General features: G+C 42.7%; 2 long non-coding RNA genes across 3 annotated transcripts; both read right to left on the bottom strand.

The window, feature by feature from the left end:
- Positions 1-549: 549 nt before the first annotated feature.
- LOC142476420 (uncharacterized) lies at positions 550-2,980 on the bottom strand. Its single transcript, XR_012791661.1, has 3 exons — positions 2,886-2,980; positions 1,660-1,779; positions 550-639 (listed from the first exon to the last, which is right to left on the bottom strand). It is a non-coding gene; the product is annotated as an uncharacterized LOC142476420 (long non-coding RNA).
- A 1,459-nt stretch (positions 2,981-4,439) lies between these two features.
- Positions 4,440-14,051, bottom strand: LOC142476419 (uncharacterized). 2 transcript variants are annotated; one of them, XR_012791660.1, is made up of 8 exons: positions 13,940-14,051; positions 12,473-12,592; positions 11,357-11,452; positions 9,809-9,912; positions 9,167-9,264; positions 8,068-8,178; positions 5,550-5,669; positions 4,440-4,529 (listed from the first exon to the last, which is right to left on the bottom strand). It is a non-coding gene; the product is annotated as an uncharacterized LOC142476419 (long non-coding RNA). The 2 variants fall into 2 exon arrangements; XR_012791659.1 differs by lacking the exon at positions 9,167-9,264.
- Positions 14,052-14,364: the final 313 nt, after the last annotated feature.

Genomic DNA, 14,364 nt, shown 5'->3' with positions numbered 1-14,364 from the left:
TGATCAGCTATAGCACTGACCCAGGTGAGATAGTTCAGCACTTTACAAGGAGGGAACAGATGTTGTGGGTGACAGATGCTGGAGGTAGGCCAAGACTGTTGGCCAGAGTAACGTGGAGACTTACTGCACTCTGCATGCCCATCCTCTCCCTGACATCAGGGGAAGGAAGTGGCCCTGGGGTGTGTGTAGGTATGCCAGATGTCAGTGTATGCATAAGTAAGTATGCCTGTGTAGTGGGAGGTGTAGGGGCGTTAAGCTGGAGGACTTAAAACAGGCACAAAAGCACATAGATACCTCTGATTATACCGCACCAAATGCTGATAATATCATGCTGTAGCTGCACTTTACAGAAGATGATGCAGATGTCATCATTGGTTGGTGGGTTCATTAAATCAATCCATCATATCATAACCACACTGTGCATATGATGTACTGAATCAGTAACACCAGGAAGACATCTCCATGTTAGGAGTAGAGTTGAAGTTAACAGAATATGTCCAGCACTGTGGTGTGTAGCCCATAAATAATAATTGTGCACATTACCAGAACAACATACTGTCAACTGCAAGATCATTTTGCTGCTTGTAGCGTATGCTCATCCTGTACAGTGTTGTAGTAGATCCGTCTCTTCAGTGTTCACTGCAACAAAAGTAAGACATTGCATTAATATTACAGACGTTTGGGGGCTGAAATCTCACTTCGCTGCGGACAATTTCCCTTTGCATAAGATTCTTGTGATTATGTCAATGATGATCAATAACTGCATCATAACACAGCCGCTCTATACAGAAGATGTACTTGCTCTCATTGGTCATTGAGGTAATACGTCACACAATGTACAGATATAGCAAGGATTATTTCTCCCACTTGTGCATTATGGCATTATGATGGGAAATGTTGTGAGATTCTGCATTATCAGCATCACTGAATCTTTTGGAAATTAAGTGATATTCTATGTTTTAATGCAATATTATGGGTGATCAGCCGGTAAAATAATAATAGCTTGCTGTATCTGTAGCCATGCTCTACCCATGATGTGCTGAACCAATGACTGCAGAGAGATTCAGAGTGCTAAACATGACTGGAACGCATCTCTGAATAATGGGCAGCAAAGCAGTGCAGAATAGGAGGTGAAAGTATTTAAAATGGAAGATCCTTAGCAGCTGTGTGGAGAGTAGACAGTACAGACTGACCAAGTAAATGGTAAAAGGAGTAACTTCAACATTACTTGGCTTTGTTCTCCACATTGAAGCTTTCCTCCTCTTTAAATCACTAATACTGATGCCATGTGTAACCTGTACTGAGAGTTATATAATCTACTGGCCTAGATGAAACCATATGATGCAAACAGGATCCATCCCACTCCAGATTCATAGAATTGAACCACCTCAACCTTTCATAACAATCACATAGAACTGCAGCTGTGCGCTACTGCACATGTTCTTGTTATGAATGGTAGTAGATGTGGTCCTTGGGTCTTTACTTCATACTGTAGCCACCCTCTACTCATGATGTATTGAATCAACGAAAACCTGCATGGTTCAGATCACAGGAAGGGGTAGAGTAGAGATGAAAATATTCAATGTGAAACCCGTAGCAGCCGGATTGTGTGGAGTCAATAAAACGACAAATACTAAATGGTAAATGAGAAATATACACATTGCTTATCTGTCTCTGTGTAGTAATTTTCCTTCTCTTCAACTGTCCTTCAAATTTTCTCTTTTGCAAGAAAAGGAACACATGGCTTCAATATTCACTTCTGTTCTGCAGTCATCCCTCCTGAAATAAAAGTTAAGCATTGCATTGTTATTATGATAATACATACAATAAACCTTGCTCCAAACCATTTGATGCAAAGCAAATCCACCTCCCACCCACAGCTGTGCTCCTTCTAGAGCATGCATGTCAAACTCCAGTCCTCGAGGGTCCCAAACAGGCCAGGTTTTCAGTAGGGATATCCTGAAAACCTGGCCTGTTTGCGGCCCTCGAGGACTGGAGTTTGACATCCTTGTTCTTGAGCTTCTACCACGCAAGTCATCCATGTGAGTGACACTGTACTGCAGTCCTGGTCTGCACACAATCTACTGAATCAATGACATCACACTGTAAAGGCAATCTACAAGATGTATTAGTTGTCCACACTTCCGAAATGTTACTTTTATGTCCAAATCACTTATTCCCATGACCTGATATTTGTATTTGTTATTTATAGGATTGTCACAAAGAGTTGATGAGGTCACCAAATGATAGTATGTAGAGAGAAAGAGAGATCTCAGAACAGAGCCCTGATGTATACCCACAGACAGATCAATAGAAGACGAAGACATGTTAGCAACAGAGATGGAGAATGTGTGACAGGAAAGTTATGATGAAAACCAGGATAGAACTGTGTTACGGATACCAAGAGAGAGTTTAGAATATGAAGGAGGAGAGTGATTGAGAGCATCAAACGCAGCAGATAGATCAAGTAGGATTAGTAGGGAAAAGTGACCTTGGGAATTTGCTTTAAGCACAGTCTGTAGAACGAGCTGTACGAAAGGCAGGTTGTAAAGGATCCAGGAGGGAATGTGATTTAAGAATGTTGACATTCTAGCAATTAGGAGACAAACAGCAGGAGGGATACAGGGCGGTAGTTAGTAAGGCACATAGGGTGTAGGTTGTTTCTGAGAAAAGGGTGACCACTACAGGCTTAAAGTAAGAGGGTAAAGAGCCAGAGAATAGGGAGGAATTGAAGATGTGGGTGAGAGTGGGGACTAAGAGATGCAGTAAGGTGTGAGGGGATACGATCTAGAGGGCATGGGTTAATACGCTTAGCAGGGAGGTGGAGAGAGAGAGGCAAGAGGCAGAGAGTGGTGCAGGGGTTGAGGAAGAGATGTTGCATGTACCTTATCAGAACATTAAAGAACATCAATTCACACTGGTGCAGAGTTGATGATGAATCCAGTTCACCTCCAATTCAATTTTAACAGAAATGTTTCATTCTTCATTACTGAAAAAAAAGAAAAGTAAAAAACATTTCATTACTATTTTCAAAATGGATTGAATTCCCCCAACAATGACTATGTGTTACCAATATATCCCTCTCAGTCCCACTGCAGCATATACTGTACCAGTGTGAAAGTAGGAAGGTACACAGTACCGGTAAAACAATACGTGCCGGTACTATGCACCATATGAATTATAAGGGGATGTAAATCTCCCAGTCTCTCTCCATATCCGCAACAGAGCGGGCTCCGGTCAGTGGCATGGATGCCCATATATGGGTATGCTCATATTTGGGCATCCCATGTCACTGACCGGAGCCGGCTCTGAGTATAGGGATATATGCGGAGACGCACAGGTGCAAGGAAATGGGAGGAGGCACGGTGAGAAACAGGGAGAGACCACAGGAAGATAGAGGGCAACAACTTCCACAAGGTACTTGTATGGGTATAATTGTTTGTATTTTGTGCAGAGGGGGTAATTTCAGATAAAATACAATTCTCCACCCTCTACGAAACAATTCCACTTTGTTCAGTAAGCCAGAAAGTCTTGGTCCCATGTGGACTGAATTTAATGCAAATAAGGTCCTTAATACACAAGTAAAGAATAAAGTTACTTATTCTCTACTGTAAGAAGTGCCACATTGCCCACTATTTGGGTCCTGTGCCCAGATTGTGACCATGCATGGCAGAGGTGAGATTCCCCCAACTCCAATTTGCTACACTCTCCAAGAGAGATAATTGTGATCAGAGGTGGAACTAGGGGAGGGTGTGAGCAGGGTCACTGCCCAGGGAGTAACCTGACTGGGGGCACGGAAATCTCATTTAGTGCATATGTTGCGGCACTGCATTGATTGACCGGTCAATCTGCACTGCTGCCTGTCACAGTGACATCCTGATCGGGCACTGTGATCAGCTATAGCACTGACCCAGGTGAGATAGTTCAGCACTTTACAAGGAGGGAACAGATGTTGTGGGTGACAGATGCTGGAGGTAGGCCAAGACTGTTGGCCAGAGTAACGTGGAGACTTACTGCACTCTGCATGCCCATCCTCTCCCTGACATCAGGGGAAGGAAGTGGCCCTGGGGTGTGTGTAGGTATGCCAGATGTCAGTGTATGCATAAGTAAGTATGCCTGTGTAGTGGGAGGTGTAGGGGCGTTAAGCTGGAGGACTTAAAACAGGCACAAAAGCACATAGATACCTCTGATTATACCGCACCAAATGCTGATAATATCATGCTGTAGCTGCACTTTACAGAAGATGATGCAGATGTCATCATTGGTTGGTGGGTTCATTAAATCAATCCATCATATCATAACCACACTGTGCATATGATGTACTGAATCAGTAACACCAGGAAGACATCTCCATGTTAGGAGTAGAGTTGAAGTTAACAGAATATGTCCAGCACTGTGGTGTGTAGCCCATAAATAATAATTGTGCACATTACCAGAACAACATACTGTCAACTGCAAGATCATTTTGCTGCTTGTAGCGTATGCTCATCCTGTACAGTGTTGTAGTAGATCCGTCTCTTCAGTGTTCACTGCAACAAAAGTAAGACATTGCATTAATATTACAGACGTTTGGGGGCTGAAATCTCACTTCGCTGCGGACAATTTCCCTTTGCATAAGATTCTTGTGATTATGTCAATGATGATCAATAACTGCATCATAACACAGCCGCTCTATACAGAAGATGTACTTGCTCTCATTGGTCATTGAGGTAATACGTCACACAATGTACAGATATAGCAAGGATTATTTCTCCCACTTGTGCATTATGGCATTATGATGGGAAATGTTGTGAGATTCTGCATTATCAGCATCACTGAATCTTTTGGAAATTAAGTGATATTCTATGTTTTAATGCAATATTATGGGTGATCAGCCGGTAAAATAATAATAGCTTGCTGTATCTGTAGCCATGCTCTACCCATGATGTGCTGAACCAATGACTGCAGAGAGATTCAGAGTGCTAAACATGACTGGAACGCATCTCTGAATAATGGGCAGCAAAGCAGTGCAGAATAGGAGGTGAAAGTATTTAAAATGGAAGATCCTTAGCAGCTGTGTGGAGAGTAGACAGTACAGACTGACCAAGTAAATGGTAAAAGGAGTAACTTCAACATTACTTGGCTTTGTTCTCCACATTGAAGCTTTCCTCCTCTTTAAATCACTAATACTGATGCCATGTGTAACCTGTACTGAGAGTTATATAATCTACTGGCCTAGATGAAACCATATGATGCAAACAGGATCCATCCCACTCCAGATTCATAGAATTGAACCACCTCAACCTTTCATAACAATCACATAGAACTGCAGCTGTGCGCTACTGCACATGTTCTTGTTATGAATGGTAGTAGATGTGGTCCTTGGGTCTTTACTTCATACTGTAGCCACACTCTACTCATGATGTATTGAATCAACGAAAACTTGCATGGTTCAGATCACAGGAAGGGGTAGAGTAGAGATGAAAATATTCAATGTGAAACCCGTAGCAGCCGGATTGTGTGGAGTCAATAAAACGACAAATACTAAATGGTAAATGAGAAATATACACATTGCTTATCTGTCTCTGTGTAGTAATTTTCCTTCTCTTCAACTGTCCTTCAAATTTTCTCTTTTGCAAGAAAAGGAACACATGGCTTCAATATTCACTTCTGTTCTGCAGTCATCCCTCCTGAAATAAAAGTTAAGCATTGCATTGTTATTATGATAATACATACAATAAACCTTGCTCCAAACCATTTGATGCAAAGCAAATCCACCTCCCACCCACAGCTGTGCTCCTTCTAGAGCATGCATGTCAAACTCCAGTCCTCGAGGGTCCCAAACAGGCCAGGTTTTCAGTAGGGATATCCTGAAAACCTGGCCTGTTTGCTGCCCTCGAGGACTGGAGTTTGACATCCTTGTTCTTGAGCTTCTACCACGCAAGTCATCCATGTGAGTGACACTGTACTGCAGTCCTGGTCTGCACACAATCTACTGAATCAATGACATCACACTGTAAAGGCAATCTACAAGATGTATTAGTTGTCCACACTTCCGAAATGTTACTTTTATGTCCAAATCACTTATTCCCATGACCTGATATTTGTATTTGTTATTTATAGGATTGTCACAAAGAGTTGATGAGGTCACCAAATGATAGTATGTAGAGAGAAAGAGAGATCTCAGAACAGAGCCCTGATGTATACCCACAGACAGATCAATAGAAGACGAAGACATGTTAGCAACAGAGATGGAGAATGTGTGACAGGAAAGTTATGATGAAAACCAGGATAGAACTGTGTTACGGATACCAAGAGAGAGTTTAGAATATGAAGGAGGAGAGTGATTGAGAGCATCAAACGCAGCAGATAGATCAAGTAGGATTAGTAGGGAAAAGTGACCTTGGGAATTTGCTTTAAGCACAGTCTGTAGAACGAGCTGTACGAAAGGCAGGTTGTAAAGGATCCAGGAGGGAATGTGATTTAAGAATGTTGACATTCTAGCAATTAGGAGACAAACAGCAGGAGGGATACAGGGCGGTAGTTAGTAAGGCACATAGGGTGTAGGTTGTTTCTGAGAAAAGGGTGACCACTACAGGCTTAAAGTAAGAGGGTAAAGAGCCAGAGAATAGGGAGGAATTGAAGATGTGGGTGAGAGTGGGGACTAAGAGATGCAGTAAGGTGTGAGGGGATACGATCTAGAGGGCATGTGGTAGAGGGAGAAGAGAAGATGATTAGCTTCCAGCTCTGTAAGAGAAGAAAAGGAGTCAAATGCAGAAGGAGAATTAGGTAGAAGGAGAGAAGGGGGAAGGGACAGAAGGAATCTCCTTGTGGGTGGCATCCACCTTGCCTCTGAAGTAGTCAAATGCTTGAGGAGAAGTGAAGGAAGGATGGCAAGTGTGAGGAGAAGGTTAGTGGAGGGAGTCAAATACAGGGAAAAAAAGACAGCGTAAATTAAATTTGAGTGTTGATGAATGTGAAAAAAAAGTAGTGTGGTTTGGCCACAGAGAGCAGCTTTATACAGGACTGGAGACATTTTTACTGTAGAAAAATCAAATATCAATTGTGTGATTTCCTTCATAGGCATTAAGAACAGCGAGTGGAAGTGTGATGAACATGTTTGGGAATTTAGCCAAGGGTGTGGGCTAGAGGGACAAGTGTGTCAGAGCCTAGAGGGGGCATATAGATAGGAGGATAGCATTGTAAGAGTTAATAAGATTGTTAGTTTAAGCGGAAAGAGAGAGAGAGCAGAGAGGTTAGAGTAGATGTCAGAGGAGAGTTTAATTAAGCAGAGGCAAATCAGTGGGACAGGTAAGATGGGGTGAGGGGAATGACTGATTGTGAATGATGAGAGCAGAAGAGGTCATGTACAACTAGAGCCTTGTTAGTCAGAGAACGGACATTCCAGATGGCATAGGAGAAGGGAAGAGAAAAGTAAGGAAAGGAATGTGGATTACATTAGATAGGTTAACACTCTTAGCAGGGAGGCAGAGGCAGGGAGGCCCGATGTGTATATGAGCAGGTTCAAGATTATAAGAGATATCCCACACATCAGCAAACATAGAAGGAGACACAGAGATAGGTGTAGAGAGAGACAGAGATAGCTCTATGTAGAGAGAGAGGGACGTAGAGAGAATGAGACAGATAGGCGCAGAGAGAGGGGGCGCAGAGAGAGGAGGCGCCAAAAGAGGGGGCGCAGAGAGAGGGGGCACAGAGAATAGGATATTAAAGAGTGCTTTTCATTGAGCAGTGCAGAAATAGCTGCAATAGAGGTCTGTACAAATGGTGCAGTGTGTAGACACATGCAAAGGTAGGGGAAGGAAAGAGGAGAACATGTGGATAAAAGCAGGAGTGTGGAAGTTAGAGAAATTAGAAAAGTTTAACAGAGGAGTGAGGAAACAGCAAGCAGAAAGAACAAGAGAGAGGTTACATTGGGATGACGTTCTGTGGTAAAGAGAAAATGCTAGGAGAGAGCTTTCAAATATTAGAGGACATGAATTGAGGGAGCAAATGTATAAATCAAAACCTGAGGGGGAGGTATAGCACGAAAGCTTGCACAGCAGATTATAGTCTTAATGTTGCGTGTACCTGTCAGGGTATTCAAGAAGTTAAATTCTCACAAGTGCAGAGTTCATGATGAAATGCTGAATCTAGTCCCCCTCCAATTTAATTTTAATATAACTTTTCCATTCTTCATTACTGCAAAAAGCAAACAAAACAAAACCACATTGCATTACTATTTTCAAAATGGATTGAATGGCATATTCAACAGTGACTGTGTGATGCCAATATTCCCCACTCACTCGTAGTGAAGCACATATTGTACTAGTGTTGAAAGTAGGCCGGTAGAGTCAGGTACGCAGTACTGATAAAACAATAAGTGCCCGTCGTAAGTACCAGCTCCGCAACAGTGCGGGCATCACATTAGTGACGTGGATGAACATATATGGATAAGCCCATATTAAGGCATCACGTGACCAGAGCCGTCACTGACTGGGTATACGTAAAGACGCAGGGAGATGCAAGGAAAGGGAGGGAGAGAGACAGGGAGAAGATGTGAAACGGAGGAAGGCACGGATGGAGGGAGTTCTTCCGAGCTTCTGCGGGCCTCTCTCTTTCACTGGTGCATGCCGGGAGCTGGTCCCAACATCCACAAAGTGTGTGTGTATTATTGGTTGTATTTTATGGGGGTAGGAGGGTAGTGTGTATATTGTGTGTGTGGGAGTATTATATTGTGTGTAGAGGTGCAGAGGAGAGTACTAGATTGTGTATCTTGTGTAAGGGTGTTGTGTATATTGTGTTTGGAGCTATAATATTATTGGGGAGATTAGTATTGAGGAGGTATTATAGTGTGTATTGTGGGGAGTATTAGTGTGTGTATTGTTTGTGGGTGACAGATGCTGGGGGTATGCAGCAATCCCTGCACTGAGGTCCGAGGCGGCTCTGCATCGCTCGCACGCACTGTGGACGACCAAGCATGTGCCCATGATAATCATGGCCTTAGAGGGATGAGTGTGTCAGAGCCTAGAAGGGGTATATATATGATGGAGGAGGGAGGAGGAGGAGGGAGGAGGAGGAGATGATAGCATTGTAAAAGTTAACAAGATAGTTAGTTTAAGCAGAAAGTGAGGAGAGGTTAGAGATACTGCACCGACACACTTTATTCGAGCAAATACCCAGTATGTACCTGGCAGATACCGGGAATGCGCCGCTCCTCACCTCTGACAAGCCCCGTTGCATTTGCCTTCCCAGCCTGGGTTCATGCCTGGCTGACGGGCATCTGATCTGTTAAATGATAATGATTAGGATTTAATAGGCTGCAATGCTTCGCGTGTCTACCAGATGGCATAAATTCATGAATTGTAATGCAGTATATATATATATACTGTGCAGTATTGCAGCCAGCGGGAATAAAATGCTTCAATCCCTGCTTGGAAAATACCTCAATGCACTCGGGCAGAAAACAGTCACAAACCTCAATACACCCGGGTATACCCGAATTCGTGGGACTAGCCGAGCTCGAATAAAGTGTGTCGCCAGTGTAAGGGTAGATGTCAGAGGAGAGAGTTCAATTAAGCTGAGGTATCGAGTAGGACAGGGGTGAGGGGAATGAGAGGTGGTGGATGATGAGAGCAGAAGAGGTCATGTACAAATAGACCTTGTTAGTCAGAGAGCAGTCATTCCAGAGGGCACGTGAGAAGTGAAGAGTAAAGTGAGACATGGAATGTGGATTACATTAGATGGGTTAATACGCTTAGCAGGGAGGTGGAGAGAGAGAGGCAAGAGGCAGAGAGTGGTGCAGGGGTTGAGGAAGAGATGTTGCATGTACCTTATCAGAACATTAAAGAACATCAATTCACACTGGTGCAGAGTTGATGATGAATCCAGTTCACCTCCAATTCAATTTTAACAGAAATGTTTCATTCTTCATTACTGAAAAAAAAGAAAAGTAAAAAACATTTCATTACTATTTTCAAAATGGATTGAATTCCCCCAACAATGACTATGTGTTACCAATATATCCCTCTCAGTCCCACTGCAGCATATACTGTACCAGTGTGAAAGTAGGAAGGTACACAGTACCGGTAAAACAATACGTGCCGGTACTATGCACCATATGAATTATAAGGGGATGTAAATCTCCCAGTCTCTCTCCATATCCGCAACAGAGCGGGCTCCGGTCAGTGGCATGGATGCCCATATATGGGTATGCTCATATTTGGGCATCCCATGTCACTGACCGGAGCCGGCTCTGAGTATAGGGATATATGCGGAGACGCACAGGTGCAAGGAAATGGGAGGAGGCACGGTGAGAAACAGGGAGAGACCACAGGAAGATAGAGGGCAACAACTTCCACAAGGTACTTGTATGGGTATAATTGTTTGTATTTTGTGCAGAGGGGGTAATTTCAGATAAAATACAATTCTCCACCCTCTACGAAACAATTCCACTTTGTTCAGTAAGCCAGAAAGTCTTGGTCCCATGTGGACTGAATTTAATGCAAATAAGGTCCTTAATACACAAGTAAAGAATAAAGTTACTTATTCTCTACTGTAAGAAGTGCCACATTGCCCACTATTTGGGTCCTGTGCCCAGATTGTGACCATGCATGGCAGAGGTGAGATTCCCCCAACTCCAATTTGCTACACTCTCCAAGAGAGATAATTGTGATCAGAGGTGGAACTAGGGGAGGGTGTGAGCAGGGTCACTGCCCAGGGAGTAACCTGACTGGGGGCACGGAAATCTCATTTAGTGCATATGTTGCGGCACTGCATTGATTGACCGGTCAATCTGCACTGCTGCCTGTCACAGTGACATCCTGATCGGGCACTGTGATCAGCTATAGCACTGACCCAGGTGAGATAGTTCAGCACTTTACAAGGAGGGAACAGATGTTGTGGGTGACAGATGCTGGAGGTAGGCCAAGACTGTTGGCCAGAGTAACGTGGAGACTTACTGCACTCTGCATGCCCATCCTCTCCCTGACATCAGGGGAAGGAAGTGGCCCTGGGGTGTGTGTAGGTATGCCAGATGTCAGTGTATGCATAAGTAAGTATGCCTGTGTAGTGGGAGGTGTAGGGGCGTTAAGCTGGAGGACTTAAAACAGGCACAAAAGCACATAGATACCTCTGATTATACCGCACCAAATGCTGATAATATCATGCTGTAGCTGCACTTTACAGAAGATGATGCAGATGTCATCATTGGTTGGTGGGTTCATTAAATCAATCCATCATATCATAACCACACTGTGCATATGATGTACTGAATCAGTAACACCAGGAAGACATCTCCATGTTAGGAGTAGAGTTGAAGTTAACAGAATATGTCCAGCACTGTGGTGTGTAGCCCATATATAATAATTGTGCACATTACCAGAACAACATACTGTCAACTGCAAGATCATTTTGCTGCTTGTAGCGTATGCTCATCCTGTACAGTGTTGTAGTAGATCCGTCTCTTCAGTGTTCACTGCAACAAAAGTAAGACATTGCATTAATATTACAGACGTTTGGGGGCTGAAATCTCACTTCGCTGCGGACAATTTCCCTTTGCATAAGATTCTTGTGATTATGTCAATGATGATCAATAACTGCATCATAACACAGCCGCTCTATACAGAAGATGTACTTGCTCTCATCGGTCATTGAGGTAATACGTCACACAATGTACAGATATAGCAAGGATTATTTCTCCCACTTGTGCATTATGGCATTATGATGGGAAATGTTGTGAGATTCTGCATTATCAGCATCACTGAATCTTTTGGAAATTAAGTGATATTCTATGTTTTAATGCAATATTATGGGTGATCAGCCGGTAAAATAATAATAGCTTGCTGTATCTGTAGCCATGCTCTACCCATGATGTGCTGAACCAATGACTGCAGAGAGATTCAGAGTGCTAAACATGACTGGAACGCATCTCTGAATAATGGGCAGCAAAGCAGTGCAGAATAGGAGGTGAAAGTATTTAAAATGGAAGATCCTTAGCAGCTGTGTGGAGAGTAGACAGTACAGACTGACCAAGTAAATGGTAAAAGGAGTAACTTCAACATTACTTGGCTTTGTTCTCCACATTGAAGCTTTCCTCCTCTTTAAATCACTAATACTGATGCCATGTGTAACCTGTACTGAGAGTTATATAATCTACTGGCCTAGATGAAACCATATGATGCAAACAGGATCCATCCCACTCCAGATTCATAGAATTGAACCACCTCAACCTTTCATAACAATCACATAGAACTGCAGCTGTGCGCTACTGCACATGTTCTTGTTATGAATGGTAGTAGATGTGGTCCTTGGGTCTTTACTTCATACTGTAGCCACACTCTACTCATGATGTATTGAATCAACGAAAACTTGCATGGTTCAGATCACAGGAAGGGGTAGAGTAGAGATGAAAATATTCAATGTGAAACCCGTAGCAGCCGGATTGTGTGGAGTCAATAAAACGACAAATACTAAATGGTAAATGAGAAATATACACATTGCTTATCTGTCTCTGTGTAGTAATTTTCCTTCTCTTCAACTGTCCTTCAAATTTTCTCTTTTGCAAGAAAAGGAACACATGGCTTCAATATTCACTTCTGTTCTGCAGTCATCCCTCCTGAAATAAAAGTTAAGCATTGCATTGTTATTATGATAATACATACAATAAACCTTGCTCCAAACCATTTGATGCAAAGCAAATCCACCTCCCACCCACAGCTGTGCTCCGTCTAGAGCATGCATGTCAAACTCCAGTCCTCGAGGGTCCCAAACAGGCCAGGTTTTCAGTAGGGATATCCTGAAAACCTGGCCTGTTTGCTGCCCTCGAGGACTGGAGTTTGACATCCTTGTTCTTGAGCTTCTACCACGCAAGTCATCCATGTGAGTGACACTGTACTGCAGTCCTGGTCTGCACACAATCTACTGAATCAATGACATCACACTGTAAAGGCAATCTACAAGATGTATTAGTTGTCCACACTTCCGAAATGTTACTTTTATGTCCAAATCACTTATTCCCATGACCTGATATTTGTATTTGTTATTTATAGGATTTTCACATGTATTACTACTGTGAAACGCTATATACATTAATAGTGCTATATAAATAAATACATACACATTTATATATAATAATAATAACAGCATGTTCTTTTAAAGCGCTGCTAGTTTTACGTAGCGCTATACAGAGACATTTTGCAGACACAAGTCCCTGCCCCATAGAGCTATAATCTATGACATTGGTGCCTGAGGCACAGAGGATATGAAGTGACTTGCCCAAGGTCACACACACACAAATATATATACATAAATATATACATATATATACACACACACACACACACACACACACACACACACACACACACACACATATGAAAACTAACACAGAAAAAAAGAATCCCCTGAATAGCACTCTAACATACACAAATTGTATCAATAAAGGTTTATTAATCACATACACATAAATGGTTAAAATGAGAAGCAGTGGTGACCTACAAAGCTGTTATAAACTGAACCTTAAGGTGTGGGGAAAAATGCTACACTGCAGTAATAAGTACAAAGTATGTAAATAAAGTGTAGAGGCAAGAAATATATGGAAATGAGAACACTCAGACCGGCCGGTCAAGTACTACCTAAGTTGAAGCCCCCTGTGTGAAGTGCTTGTATGAAACTAGTGTATAACTAACAAGCAAATGCTTGTCCGGGGGCTTAACATATAGACAGTTGATAGATGTATTTGAAGTTGCATATTCTGTGCCGTGGATTAATCAGTATACTGAAAGCAACTGAAGATGGTACAGTAGCTGTGATAGGTTGGCCTCATAGCTCCTCCTTCAATGGAGGACTCGGCTCACGGAGCACTTAAATCTCTAAATGCCCAAAGAAAAAAATAAGCATGCAGTACTTAAAGTGAAAGTAAAATGAGAAATGAAATAAACACACACATTGAAAAATCACTCACCCGACTGAGAGCGCCTTCTACAGAGCGCTGTACCACTGCTCAGCTAGCAGCTAAAACTGTCTCATTTTCCCACCATTGAAGTTTACACATGTCCACGCCCCACTCTAACAAGACGCTGTGTACGGAAACTCGCAGGAGACAAACTAGTGAGAGAAGGTGTAGCTGCTAGCCACACTCCACGAGGTGCATTGTGGGAAATGTAGTTCTTTGCCTGCTAGCTTCTCTGACTGGTTACTGATCAGGTGATGTCACTAGGGGCGGGATTAGTGTGTTGCAATGTAACGGCCCGGTTGTATGATTGTCACAGAAGGGGGGAGCCTGAGAATGTCACGGATTTAATTACACATGTAATGATGTAATAACACAGCCATGAACTAAGTCAGTATACATATGGTCATGTGATATTTATAATGCATTTATTAACA

Source organism: Ascaphus truei, unplaced genomic scaffold, assembly GCF_040206685.1.
Source record: "Ascaphus truei isolate aAscTru1 unplaced genomic scaffold, aAscTru1.hap1 HAP1_SCAFFOLD_1588, whole genome shotgun sequence".
Taxonomy (NCBI): Eukaryota; Metazoa; Chordata; class Amphibia; order Anura; family Ascaphidae; genus Ascaphus; species Ascaphus truei.
The sequence above is the reverse complement of the archived record's forward strand: the minus strand, read 5'-3'. Positions and strand labels throughout refer to the sequence as shown.